Below are 14,018 nucleotides of genomic sequence, written 5' to 3'. Positions count from 1 at the left end.
TGGGTTCGGCTCTGGACTCGGCTAGCCTCGGCTCTAGGCTGGGCTTGGGGATTGTATCAGGGCTCGTCTCGAGGCTCGGCTCTGGGCTCTGTGCTCGGCTGGGCTCGGGGCTCGGCTCGAGGCTCGGCTATGGGCTCGGCTCTAGGCTGGGCTCGGGGCTCGTATATGGGTTCGGCTCTGGACTCGGCTCGCCTCGGCTCTAGGCTGGGCTTGGGGATTGTCTCGGGGCTCGTCTCGAGTCTCGGCTCTGGGCTCTGTGCTTGGCTGGGCTCGGGGCTCGGTTCGAGGTTCGGCTCTGGGCTCGGCTCTAGGCTGGGCTCTAGCCTCGAGTCGGCTCTAGGCTGGGCTCGGGGCTCGGATCTGGGTTCGGCTCTGGACTCGGCTCGCCTCGGCTCTAGGCTGGGCTTGGGGATTGTCTCGGGGCTCGTCTCGAGGCTCGGCTCTGGGCTCGGCGCTAGGCTGGGCTCGGGGCTCGGCTCGAGGCTCGGCTCTGGGCTCGGCTCAAGGCTGTGCTCTGGGTTCGGCTCGGCTATATGCTGGGCTCGGGGCTCGGATCTAGGTTCGGCTCTGGACTCGGCTCGCCTCGGCTCTAGGCTGGGCTTGGGGATTGTCTCAGGGCTCGTCTCGAGGCTCGGCTCTGGGCTCTGTGCTCGGCTGGGCTCGCGGCTCGGCTCGAGGCTCGGCTCTGGTTTCGGCTCTGGACTCGGCTCGCCTCGGCTCTAGGCTGGGCTTGGGGATTGTCTCGGGGCTCGTCTCGAGCCTCGGCTCTGTGCTCTGTGCTCGGCTGGGCTCGGGGCTCGGCTCGAGGCTCGGCTCAATACTCGGCTCTGGGCTCGCCTGTATCTTGGGCTCTGGGCTCGGCTCGGCACTAGGCTGGGCTCGGGGCTCGGATCTGGGTTCGTCTCTGGACTCGGCTCGCCTCGGTTCTAGGCTGGGCTTGGGGATTGTCTCGGGGCTCGTCTCGACGCTCGGCTCTGGGCTGTGTGCTCGGCTGGGCTCGGGGCTCGGCTCGAGGCTCGGCTCTGGGCTCGGCTCTGGAGTCGGCTCGGCTTTGGGCTGGGCTAGGGCTCGGATCTGGGTTCGGCTCTGGACTCGGCTCGCCTCGGCTCTAGGCTGGGCTTGGGGATTGTCTCGGTGCTCGTCTCGAGGCTCGGCTCTGGGCTCTGTGCTCGGCTGGGCTCGGGGCTCGGCTCGAGGTTCGGCTCTGGGCTCGGCTCTAGGCTGGGCTCTAGCCTCGGCTCGGCTCTAGGCTGGGCTCGGGGCTCGGATCTGGGTTCGGCTCTGGACTCGGCTCGCCTCGGCTCTAGGCTGGGCTTGGGGATTGTCTCGGGGCTCGTCTCGAGGCTCGGCTCTGGGCTCTGTGCTCGGCTGGGCTCGGGGTTCGGCTCGAGGCTCGCCTCAATACTCGGCTCTGGGCTCGCCTCTAGCCTGGGCTCTGGGCTCGGCTCGGCTCTAGGCTGGGCTCGGGGCTCGGATCTGGGTTCGGCTCTGGACTCGGCTCGCCTCGGCTCTAGGCTGGGCTTGGGGATTCTATCGGGGGTCGTCTCGACGCTCGGCTCTGGGCTCTGTGCTCGGCTGGGCTCGGGGCTCGGCTCGAGGCTCTGCTCTGGGCTCGGCTCTGGACTCGGCTCGGCTTTGGGCTGGGCTCGGGGCTCGATCTGGGTTCGGCTCTGGACTCGGCTCGCCTCGGCTCTAGGCTGGGCTTGGGGATTGTCTCGGGGCTCGTCTCGAGGCTCGGCTCTGGGCTCTGTGCTCGGCTGGGCTCGGGGCTCTGCTCGAGGCTCGGCTCAATACTCGGCACTGGGCTCGCCTGTAGCCTGGGCTCTGGGCTCGGCTCGGCACTAGGCTGGGCTCGGGTCTCGGATCTGGGTTCGGCTCTGGACTCGGCTCGCCTCGGCTCTAGGCTGGGCTTGGGGATTGTCTCGGGGCTCGTCTCGAGGTTCGCCTCTGGGCTCTGTGCTCGGCTGGGCTCGGTGCTCGGCTCGAGGCTCGGCTCTGAGCTCGGCTCTGGACTCGGCTCAGCTTTGGGCTGGGCTCGGGGCTCGGATCTGGGTTCGGCTCTGGACTCGGCTTGCCTCGCCTCTAGGCTGGGCTTGGGGATTGTCTCGGGGCTCGTCTCGAGGCTCGGCTCTGGGCTCTGTGCTCGGCTTGGCTCGGGGCTCGGCTCGAGGCTCGGCTCTGGACTCGGCTCGGCTTTGGGCTGGGCTCGGGGCTCGGATCTGGGTTCGGCTCTGGACTCGGCTCGCCTCGGCTCTAGGCTGGGCTTGGGGATTGTCTCGGGGCTCGTCTCGATGCTCTGCTCTGGGCTCTGTGCTCGGCTGGGCTCGGGGCTCGGCTCGAGGTTCGGCTCTGGGCTCGGCTCTAGGCTGGGCTCTAGCCTCGGCTCGGCTCTAGGCTGGGCTCGGGGCTCGGATCTGGGTTCGGCTCTGGACTCGGCTCGCCTCGGCTCTAGGCTGGGCTTGGGGATTGTCTCGGGGCTCGTATCGAGGCTCGGCTCTGTGCTCTGTGTTCGGATGGGCTCGGGGCTCGGCTCGAGGCTCGGCTCTGTGCTCGGCTCTGGACTCGGCTCTAGGCTGGGCTCGGGGCTCGTATCTGGGTTCGGCTCTGGACCCGGCTCGCCTCGGCTCTAGGCTGGGCTTGGGGATTTTCTCGGGGCTCGTCTCGAGGCTCGGCTCTGGGCTCTGTGCTCGGCTGGGCTCGTGGCTCGGCTCGAGGCTCGGCTCTGGGCTCGGCTCTGGACTCAGCTCGAGGCTGGGCTCGAGGCTAGGCTCTTGGCTTGTCTTCTCTCGGCTTTGGGCTGAGCTCAGGGATCGGCTCTACTCTTAGCTCGGCTCGAGGCTCAGATCGCGCCCGACTCTCGGCTCGGCTCTGGGCTCTGTGCTCGGCTGGGCTCAGGGCTCGGCTCGAGGCTCGGCTCAATACTCGGCCCTGGGCTCGCCTCTAGACTGGGCTCTGGCTCGGCTCGGCTCTAGGCTGGGCTCGGGGCTCGGATCTGGGTTCGGCTCGGGCCTCGACTCGCCTCGGCTCTAGGCTGGGCTTGGGGATTGTCTCGGGGCTCGTCTCGAGGCTCGGCTCTGGGCTCTGTGCTCGGCCGGGCTCGGGGCTCGGCTCGAGTCTCGGCTCTGGGCTGGTCTCTAGGCTGGGCTCTGGTCTCGGCTCGGCTCTAGGCTGGGCTCGGGGCTCGGATCTGGGTTCGGCTCTGGACTCGGCTCGCCTCGGCTCTAGGCTGGGCTTGGGGATTGTCTCGGGGCTCGTCTCGAGGCTCGGCTCTGGGCTCTGTGCTCGGCTGGTCTCGTGGCTCGGCTCGAGCCTCGGCTCTGGTTTCGGCTCTGGACTCGGCTCGCCTCGGCTCTAGGCTGGGCTTGGGGATTGTCTCGGGGCTCGTCTCGAGGCTCGGCTCTGGGCTCTGTGCTTGGCTGGGCTCGGGGCTCGGCTCGAGGCTCGGCTCTGGGCTCGGCTCTAGTCTGGGCTATAGCCTCGGCTCGGCTCTAGGCTCTGCTCGTTTCTCGGCTCTGGGCTCGGCTCTAGTCTGGGCTATAGCCTCGGCTCGGCTCTAGGCTCTGCTCGTTGCTCGGCTCTGGGCTCGGGTCTGGACTCGGTTCTAGGCTGGGCTCGAGGCTCGGATCTGGGTTCGTCTCTGGACTCGGCTCGCCTCGGCTCTAGGCTGGGCTTGGGGATTGTGTCGGGGCTCGTCTCGAGGCTCGGCTCTGGGCTCTGTGCTCGGCTGGGCTCGGGGCTCGGCTCGAGGCTCGGCTCTGGGCTCGGCTCTGGAGGCGGCTCGGCTTTGGGCTGGGCTAGGGCTCGGATCTGGGTTCGGCTCTGGACTCGGCTCGCCTCGGCTCTAGGCTGGGCTTGGGGATTGTCTCGGTGCTCGTCTCGAGTCTCGGCTCTGGGCTCTGTGCTCGGCTGGGCTCGGGGCTCGGCTCGAGGTTCGGCTCTGGGCTCGGCTCTAGGCTGGGCTCTAGCCTCGGCTCGGCTCTAGGCTGGGCTCGGGGCTCGGATCTGGGTTCGGCTCTGGACTCGGCTCGCCTCGGCTCTAGGCTGGGCTTGGGGATTTTCTCTGGGCTCGTCTCGAGGCTCGGCTCTGGGCTCTGTGCTCGGCTGGGCTCGGGGTTCGGCTCGAGGCTCGCCTCAATACTCGGCTCTGGGCTCGCCTCTAGCCTGGGCTCTGGGCTCGGCTCGGCTCTAGGCTGGTCTCGGGGCTCGGATCTGGGTTCGGCTCTGGACTCGGCTCGCCTCGGCTCTAGGCTGGGCTTGGGGATTGTCTCGGGGGTCGTCTCGACGCTCGGCTCTGGGCTCTGTGCTCGGCTGGGCTCGGTGCTCGGCTCGAGGCTCGGCTCTGGGCTCGGCTCTGGACTCGGCTCAGCTTTGGGCTGGGCTCGGGGCTCGGATCTGGGTTCGGCTCTGGACTCGGCTTGCCTCGCCTCTAGGCTGGGCTTGGGGATTGTCTCGGGGCTCGTCTCGAGGCTCGGCTCTGGGCTCTGTGCTCGGCTTGGCTCGGGGCTCGGCTCGAGGCTCGGCTCTGGACTCGGCTCGGCTTTGGGCTGGGCTCGGGGCTCGGATCTGGGTTCGGCTCTGGACTCGGCTCGCCTCGGCTCTAGGCTGGGCTTGGGGATTGTCTCGGGGCTCGTCTCGATGCTCTGCTCTGGGCTCTGTGCTCGGCTGGGCTCGGGGCTCGGCTCGAGTTTCGGCTCTGGGCTCGGCTCTAGGCTGGGCTCTAGCCTCGGCTCGGCTCTAGGCTGGGCTCGGGGCTCGGATCTGGGTTCGGCTCTGGACTCGGCTCGCCTCGGCTCTAGGCTGGGCTTGGGGATTGTCTCGGGGCTCGTATCGAGGCTCGGCTCTGTGCTCTGTGTTCGGATGGGCTCGGGGCTCGGCTCGAGGCTCGGCTCTGTGCTCGGCTCTGGACTCGGCTCTAGGCTGGGCTCGGGGCTCGGATCTGGGTTCGGCTCTGGACTCGGCTCGCCTCGGCTCTAGGCTGGGCTTGGGGATTGTCTCGGGGCTCGTCTCGAGGCTCGGCTCTGGGCTCTGTGCTCGGCTGGGCTCGGGGCTCGGCTCGAGGCTCGGCTCTGGGCTCGGCTCTGGACTCAGCTCGAGGCTGGGCTCGAGGCTCGGCTCTTGGCTTGTCTTCTCTCGGCTTTGGGCTGAGCTCAGGGATCGGCTCTACTCTTAGCTCGGCTCGAGGCTCAGATCGCGCCCGACTCTCGGCTCGGCTCTGGGCTCTGTGCTCGGCTGGGCTCAGGGCTCGGCTCGAGGCTCGGCTCAATACTCGGCCCTGGGCTCGCCTCTAGACTGGGCTCTGGCTCGGCTCGGCTCTAGGCTGGGCTCGGGGCTCGGATCTGGGTTCGGCTCGGGCCTCGACTCGCCTCGGCTCTAGGCTGGGCTTGGGGATTGTCTCGGGGCTCGTCTCGAGGCTCGGCTCTGGGCTCTGTGCTCGGCCGGGCTCGGGGCTCGGCTCGAGTCTCGGCTCTGGGCTGGTCTCTAGGCTGGGCTCTGGGCTCGGCTCGGCTCTAGGCTGGGCTCGGGGCTCGGATCTGGGTTCGGCTCTGGACTCGGCTCGCCTCGGCTCTAGGCTGGGCTTGGGTATTGTCTCGGGGCTCGTCTCGAGGCTCGGCTCTGGGCTCTGTGCTCGGCTGGTCTCGTGGCTCGGCTCGAGCCTCGGCTCTGGTTTCGGCTCTGGACTCGGCTCGCCTCGGCTCTAGGCTGGGCTTGGGGATTGTCTCGGGGCTCGTCTCGAGGCTCGGCTCTGGGCTCGGCTCTAGTCTGGGCTATAGCCTCGGCTCGGCTCTAGGCTCTGCTCGTTGCTCGGCTCTGGGCTCGGGTCTGGACTCGGTTCTAGGCTGGGCTCGAGGCTCGGATCTGGGCTTGTCTGCTCTCGGCTCTAGGCTGGGCTCGTGGTTCTGCTCTGGGCTCGTCTCTGGACTCGGTTTTAGTCTGGGCTCGAGGCTCGGCTCTGGACTCGGCTCGGCTCTACGCTGGGCTCTGGCTCGGCTCGGCTCTAGGCTGGGCTCGGGGCTCGGATCTGGGTTCGGCTCTGGACTCGGCTCGCCTCGGCTCTTGGCTGGGATTGGGGATTGTCTCGGGGCTCGTCTCGAGGCTCGGCTCTGTGCTATGTGTTCGGCTGGGCTCGGGGCTCGGCTCGAGGTTCGGCTCTGGGCTCGGCTCTAGGCTGGGCTCGAGGCTCGGCTCTGGGCTTGTCTGCTCTCGGCTCTAGGCTGGGCTCGGGGCTCGGATCTGGGTTCGGCTCTGGACTCGGCTCGCCTCGGCTCTAGGCTGGGCTTGGGGATTGTCTCGGGTCTCGTCTCGAGGCTCGGCTCTGGGCTCTGTGCTCGGCTGGGCTCGGGGTTCGGCTCGAGGCTCGGCTCTGGGCTCGGCTCTGGACTCAGCTCTAGGCTGGGCTCGAGGCTCGGCTCTGGGCTTGTCTGCAATCGGCTTTGGGTTGGGCTCAGGTATCGGCTCTGCTCTTGGCTCGGCTTGAGACTCAGATCGCGCCTTAACCTGGGCTCGGCTCTGGACTCGGCTCGGCTCTAGGCTCGGCTCTGGTCTCGGCTCTAGGCTGGGCTCGGGGCTCGGATCTGGGTTCGGCTCTGGACTCGGCTCGCCTCGGCTCTAGGCTGGGCTTGGGGATTGTATCGGGGCTCGTCTCGAGGCTCGGCTCTGGGCTCTGTGCTCGGCTGGGCTCGGGGCTCGGCTCGAGGATCGGCTCAATACTCGGCTCTAGGCTGTGCTCTGGTCTCGGCTCGGCTCTAGGCTGGGCTCGGGGCTCGGATCTGGGTTCGGCTCTGGACTCGGCTCGCCTCGGCTCTAGGCTGGGCTTGGGGAATGTATCGGGGTTCGTCTCGAGACTCGGCTCTGGGCTCTGTGCTCGGCTGGGATCGGGGCTCGGCTCGAGGCTCGGCTCTGGGCTCGGCTCTAGGCTGGGCTCTAGCCTCGGCTCGGCTCTAGGCTCTGCTCGTTGCTCGTCTCTGGGCTTGTCTGCTCTCGGCTCTAGGCTGGGCTCGTGGCTCTGCTCTGTGCTCGTCTCTGGACTCGGTTCTAGGCTGGGCTCGAGGCTCGGCTCTGGACTCGGCTCGGCTCTAGGCTGCGCTTGGGGCTCGCATCTGGTTTCGGCTCTGGACTCGGCTCGACTCGGCTCTAGGCTGGGCTTGGGGATTGTCTCGGGGCTCGTCTCGACGCTCGGCTCTGGGCTCTGTGCTCGGATGGGCTCGGGGCTCGGCTCAAGGCTCGGCTCTAGGCTGGGCTCTGGGCTCGGCTCGGCTCTAGGCTGGGTTCGGGGCTCGGATCTATGTTCGGCTCTGGACTCGGCTCGCCTCGGCTCTAGGCTGGGCTTGGGGATTGTCTCGGGGCTCGTCTCGAGTCTCGGCTCTGGGGTCTGTGCTCGGCTGGGCTCGGGGCTCGGCTCGAGGTTCGGCTCTGGGCTCGGCTCTAGGCTGGGCTCTAGCCTCGAGTCGGCTCTAGGCTGGGCTCGGGGCTCGGATCTGGGTTCCGCTCTGGACTCGGCTCGCCTCGGCTCTAGGCTGGGCTTGGGGATTGTCTCGGGGCTCGTCTCGAGGCTCGGCTCTGGGCTCTGTGCTCTGCTGGGCTCGGGGCTCGGCTCGAGGCTCGGCTCTGCGCTCGGCTCTGGACTCGGCTCGGCTCTAGGCTGGGCTCGGGCCTCGGATCTGGGTTCGGCTCTGGACTCAGCTCGCCTCGGCTCTAGGCTGGGCTTGGGGATTGTCTCGGGGCTCGTCTCGAGGCTCGGCTCTGGGCTCTGTGTTCGGCTGGGCTCGGGGCTCGATTCGAGGTTCGGCTCTGGGCTCGGCTCTAGGCTGGGCTCTAGCCTCGGCTCGGCTCTAGGCTGGGCTCGGGGCTCGGATCTGGGTTCGGCTCTGGACTCGGCTCGCCTCGGCTCTAGGCTAGGCTTGGGGATTCTCTCGGGGCTCGTCTTGAGCATCGGCTATGGGCTCTGTGCTCGGCTGGGCTCGGGGCTCGGCTCGAGGCTCGACTCTGGGCTCGGCTCTAGGCTGGGCTCTAGCCTCGGCTCGGCTCTAGGCTCTGCTCGTTGCTCGGCTCTGGGCTCGGGTCTGGACACGGATCTAGGCTGGGCTCGAGGCTCGGCTCTGGGCTCGTCTCTGGACTCGGTTCTAGGCTGGGCTCGAAGCTCGGCTCTGGACTCCGCTCGGCTCTAGGCTGGGCTCGGGGCTCGGATCTGGATTCGGCTCTGGACTCGGCTCGCCTGAGCTCTAGGCTGGGCTTGGGGATTCTCTCGGGGCTCGTCTTGAGCATCGGCTATGGGCTCTCTGCTCGGCTGGGCTCGGGGCTCGGCTCGAGGCTCGGCTCTGTGCTCGGCTCTGGACTCGGCTCTAGGCTGGGCTCGAGGCTCGGCTCTGGGCTTGTCTGCAGTCGGCTTTGGGTTGGGCTCAGGTATCGGCTCTGCTCTTGGCTCGGCTCGAGGCTCAGATCGCGCCTTAACCTGGGCTCGGCTCTGGCTCGGCTCGCCTCTAGGCTGGGCTCGGGGCTCGGATCTGGGTTCGGCTCTGGACTCGGCTCGCCTCGGCTCTATGCTGGGCTTTGGGATTGTCTCGGGGCTCGTCTCGAGGCTCGGCTCTGTGCTCTGTGTTCGGCTGGGCTCAGGGCTCGATTCGAGGTTCGGCTCTGGGCTCGGATCTAGGCTGGGCTCTAGCCTCGGCTCGGCTCTAGGCTGGGCTCGGGGCTCGGATCTGGGTTCGGCTCTGGACTCGGCTCGCCTCGGCTCTAGGCTGGGCTTGGGGATTGTCTCAGGGCTCGTCTCGAGGCTCGGTTCTGGGCTCTGTGCTCGGCTGGGCTCGGGGCTCGGCTCGAGGCTCGGCTCTGGGCCCGGCTCTGGACTCGGCTCGGCTCTAGGCTGGGCTCGGGGCTCGGATCTGGTTTCGGCTCTGGACTCGGCTCGCCTCGGCTCTTGGCTGGGCTTGGGGTTTGTCTCGGGGCTCGTCTCGAAGCTCGGGTCTGTGCTCTGTGGTCGTCTGGGCTCGGGGCTCGGCTCGAGGCTCGGCTCTGGGCCCGACTCTGGACTCGGCTCGGCTCTAGGCTGGGCTCGGGGCTCGGATCTGTTTTCGGCTCTGGACTCGGCTCGCCTCGGCTCTTGGATGGGCTTGGGGATTGTCTCGGGGCTCGTCTCGAGGCTCGGCTCTGGGCTCTGTGCTTGGCTGGGCTCGGGGCTCGGCTCGAGGCTCGGCTCTGTGCTCTGCTCTGGACTCGGCTCTAGGCTGGGCTCGAGGCTCGGCTCTGGGCTTGTCTGCAATCGGCTTTGGGTTGGGCTCAGGTATCGGCTCTGCTCTTGGCTCGGCTCGAGGCTCAGATCGCGCCTTAACCTGGGCTCGGCTCTGGACTCGGCTCGGCTCTAGGCTGGGCTTGGGGATTGTCTCGGGGCTCGTCTCGAGGCTCGGCTCTGGGCTCTGTGCTCGGCTGGGCTCGGGGCTCGGCTCGAGGTTCGGCTCTGTGCTCGGCTCTAGGCTGGGCTCTAGCCTCGGCTCGGCTCTAGGCTGGGCTCGGGGCTCGGATCTGGGTTCGGCTCTGGACTCGGCTCGCCTCGGCTCTAGGCTGGGCTTGGGGATTGTATCGGGGCTCGTCTCGAGGCTCGGCTCTGGGCTCTGTGCTCGCCTGGGCTCGGGGCTCGGCTCGAGGCTCTGCTCTGGGCTCGGCTCTGGACTCGGCTCGGCTTTGGGCTGGGCTCGGGGCTCGATCTGGGTTCGGCTCTGGACTCGGCTCGCCTCGGCTCTAGGCTGGGCTTGGGGATTGTCTCGGGGCTCGTCTCGAGGCTCGGCTCTGGGCTCTGTGCTCGGCTGGGCTCGGGGCTCGGCTCGAGGCTCGGCTCTGGGCTCGGCTCTGGGTTCGGCTCGGCTCTAGGCTGGGCTCGGGGCTCGGATCTTGGTTCGGCTCTGGACTCGGCTCGCCTCGGCTCTAGGCTGGGCTTGGGGATTGTCTCAGGGCTCGTCTCGAGGCTCGGCTCTGGGCTCTGTGCTCGGCTGGGCTCGCGGCTCGGCTCGAGGCTCGGCTCTGGTTTCGGCTCTTGACTCGGCTCGCCTCGGCTCTAGGCTGGGCTTGGGGATTGTCTCGGGGCTCGTCTCGAGGCTCGGCTCTGGGCTCTGTGCTCGGCTGGGCTCGGGGCTCTGCTCGAGGCTCGGCTCAATACTCGGCACTGGGCTCGCCTGTAGCCTGGGCTCTGGGCTCGGCTCGGCACTAGGCTGGGCTCGGGGCTCGGATCTGGGTTCGGCTCTGGACTCGGCTCGCCTCGGCTCTAGGCTGGGCTTGGGGATTGTCTCGGGGCTCGTCTCGAGGTTCGCCTCTGGGCTCTGTGCTCGGCTGGGCTCGGTGCTCGGCTCGAGGCTCGGCTCTGAGCTCGGCTCTGGACTCGGCTCAGCTTTGGGCTGGGCTCGGGGCTCGGATCTGGGTTCGGCTCTGGACTCGGCTTGCCTCGCCTCTAGGCTGGGCTTGGGGATTGTCTCGGGGCTCGTCTCGAGGCTCGGCTCTGGGCTCTGTGCTCGGCTTGGCTCGGGGCTCGGCTCGAGGCTCGGCTCTGGACTCGGCTCGGCTTTGGGCTGGGCTCGGGGCTCGGATCTGGGTTCGGCTCTGGACTCGGCTCGCCTCGGCTCTAGGCTGGGCTTGGGGATTGTCTCGGGGCTCGTCTCGATGCTCTGCTCTGGGCTCTGTGCTCGGCTGGGCTCGGGGCTCGGCTCGAGGTTCGGCTCTGGGCTCGGCTCTAGGCTGGGCTCTAGCCTCGGCTCGGCTCTAGGCTGGGCTCGGGGCTCGGATCTGGGTTCGGCTCTGGACTCGGCTCGCCTCGGCTCTAGGCTGGGCTTGGGGATTGTCTCGGGGCTCGTATCGAGGCTCGGCTCTGTGCTCTGTGTTCGGATGGGCTCGGGGCTCGGCTCGAGGCTCGGCTCTGTGCTCGGCTCTGGACTCGGCTCTAGGCTGGGCTCGGGGCTCGTATCTGGGTTCGGCTCTGGACCCGGCTCGCCTCGGCTCTAGGCTGGGCTTGGGGATTGTCTCGGGGCTCGTCTCGAGGCTCGGCTCTGGGCTCTGTGCTCGGCTGGGCTCGTGGCTCGGCTCGAGGCTCGGCTCTGGGCTCGGCTCTGGACTCAGCTCGAGGCTGGGCTCGAGGCTAGGCTCTTGGATGTCTTCTCTCGGCTTTGGGCTGAGCTCAGGGATCGGCTCTACTCTTAGCTCGGCTCGAGGCTCAGATCGCGCCCGACTCTCGGCTCGGCTCTGGGCTCTGTGCTCGGCTGGGCTCAGGGCTCGGCTCGAGGCTCGGCTCAATACTCGGCCCTGGGCTCGCCTCTAGACTGGGCTCTGGCTCGGCTCGGCTCTAGGCTGGGCTCGGGGCTCGGATCTGGGTTCGGCTCGGGCCTCGACTCGCCTCGGCTCTAGGCTGGGCTTGGGGATTGTCTCGGGGCTCGTCTCGAGGCTCGGCTCTGGGCTCTGTGCTCGGCCGGGCTCGGGGCTCGGCTCGAGTCTCGGCTCTGGGCTGGTCTCTAGGCTGGGCTCTGGTCTCGGCTCGGCTCTAGGCTGGGCTCGGGGCTCGGATCTGGGTTCGGCTCTGGACTCGGCTCGCCTCGGCTCTAGGCTGGGCTTGGGGATTGTCTCGGGGCTCGTCTCGAGGCTCGGCTCTGGGCTCTGTGCTCGGCTGGTCTCGTGGCTCGGCTCGAGCCTCGGCTCTGGTTTCGGCTCTGGACTCGGCTCGCCTCGGCTCTAGGCTGGGCTTGGGGATTGTCTCGGGGCTCGTCTCGAGGCTCGGCTCTGGGCTCTGTGCTTGGCTGGGCTCGGGGCTCGGCTCGAGGCTCGGCTCTGGGCTCGGCTCTAGGCTGGGCTATAGCCTCGGCTCGGCTCTAGGCTCTGCTCGTTGCTCGGCTCTGGGCTCGGGTCTGGACTCGGTTCTAGGCTTGGCTCGAGGCTCGGATCTGGGCTTGTGTGCTCTCGGCTCTAGGCTGGGCTCGTGGTTCTGCTCTGGGCTCGTCTCTGGACTCGGTTTTAGGCTGGGCTCGAGGCTCGGCTCTGGAATCGGCTCGGCTCTACGCTGGGCTCTGGCTCGGCTCGGCTCTAGGCTGGGCTCGGGGCTCGGATCTGGGTTCGGCTCTGGACTCGGCTCGCTTCGGCTCTAGGCTGGGCTTGGGGATTGTCTCGGGGCTCGTCTCGAGGCTCGGCTCTGTGCTATGTGTTCGGCTGGGCTCGGGGCTCGGCTCGAGGTTCGGCTCTGGGCTCGGCTCTAGGCTGGGCTCGAGGCTCGGCTCTGGGCTTGTCTGCTCTTGGCTCTAGGCTGGGCTCGGGGCTCGGATCTGGGTTCGGCTCTGGACTCGGCTCGCCTCGGCTCTAGGCTGTGCTTGGGGATTGTCTCGGGGCTCGTCTCGAGGCTCGGCTCTGGGCTCTGTGCTCGGCTGGTCTCGGGGCTCGGCTCGAGGCTCGGCTCTGGGCTCGGCTCTGGACTCGGCTCGGCTTTGGGCTGGGCTCGGGTCTCGGATCTGGGTTCGGCTCTGGACTCGGCTCGCCTCGGCTCTAGGCTGGGCTTGGGGATTGTCTCGGGGCTCGTCTCGAGGCTCGGCTCTGGGCTCTGTGCTCGGCTGGGCTCGGGGCTCGCCTCGAGGCTCGGCTCTTGGCTCGGCTCTGGACTCAGCTCGAGGCTGGGCTCGAGGCTAGGCTCTTGGCTTGTCTTCTCTCGGCTTTGGGCTGAGCTCAGGGATCGGCTCTACTCTTAGCTCGGCTCGAGGCTCAGATCGCGCCCGACTCTCCGCTCGGCTCTGGGCTCTGTGCTCGGCTGGGCTCAGGGCTCGGCTCGAGGCTCGGCTCAATACTCGGCTCTGGGCTCGCCTCAAGACTGGGCTCTGGCTCGGCTCGGCTCTAGGCTCGGCTCGAGGCTCGGCTCTGTGCTCGGCTCTGGACTCGGCTCTAGGTTGGGCTCGGGGCTCGGATCTGGGTTCGGCTCTGGACTCGGCTCGCCTCGGCTCTAGGCTGGGCTTGGGGATTGTCTCGGGGCTCGTCTCGAGGCTCGGCTCTGGGCTCTGTGCTCGGCTGGGCTCGGTGCTCGGCTCGAGGCTCGGCTATGGGCTCGGCTCTAGGCTGGGCTCGGGGCTCGTATCTGCTTTCGGCTCTTGACTCGGCTCGCCTCGGCTCTAGGCTGGGCTTGGGGATTGTCTCGGGGCTCGTCTCGAGGCTCGGCTCTGGGCTCTGTGCTCGGCTGGGCTCGGGGTTCGGCTCGAGGCTCGGCTCTGGGCTCGGCTCTGGACTCAGCTCGAGGCTGGGCTCGAGGCTCGGCTCTGGGCTTGTCTGCAATCGGCTTTGGGTTGGGCTCAGGTATCGGCTCTGCTCTTGGCTCGGCTCGAGACTCAGATCGCGCCTTAACCTGGGCTCGGCTCTGGACTCGGCTCGGATATAGGCTCGGCTCTGGTCTCGGCTCTAGGCTGGGCTCGGGGCTCGGATCTGGGTTCGGCTCTGGACTCGGCTCGCCTCGGCTCTAGGCTGGGCTTGGGGATTGTATCGGGGCTCGTCTCGAGGCTCGGCTCTGGGCTCTGTGCTCGGCTGGGCTCGGGGCTCGGCTCGAGGATCGGCTCAATACTCGGCTCTAGGCTGTGCTCTGGTCTCGGCTCGGCTCTAGGGTGGGCTCGGGGCTCGGATCTGGGTTCGGCTCTGGACTCGGCTCGCCTCGGCTCTAGACTGGGCTTGGGGAATGTATCGGGGTTCGTCTCGAGACTCGGCTCTGGGCTCTGTGCTCGGCTGGGATCGGGGCTCGGCTCGAGGCTCGGCTCTGGGCTCGGCTCTAGGCTGGGCTCTAGCCTCGGCTCGGCTCTAGGCTCTGCTCGTTGCTCGTCTCTGGGCTTGTCTGCCCTCGGCTCTAGGCTGGGCTCGTGGCTCTGCTCTGTGCTCGTCTCTGGACTCGGTTCTAGGCTGGGCTCGAGGCTCGGCTCTGGACTCGGCTCGGCTCTAGGCTGCGCTTGGGGCTCGCATCTGGTTTCGGCTCTGGACTCGGCTCGACTCGGCTCTAGGCTGGGCTTGGGGATTGTCTCGGGGCTCGT

Source organism: Athene noctua, chromosome 7, assembly GCF_965140245.1.
Source record: "Athene noctua chromosome 7, bAthNoc1.hap1.1, whole genome shotgun sequence".
NCBI classification, from domain to species: domain Eukaryota; kingdom Metazoa; phylum Chordata; class Aves; order Strigiformes; family Strigidae; genus Athene; species Athene noctua.
This window is presented reverse-complemented; position numbering follows the sequence as displayed.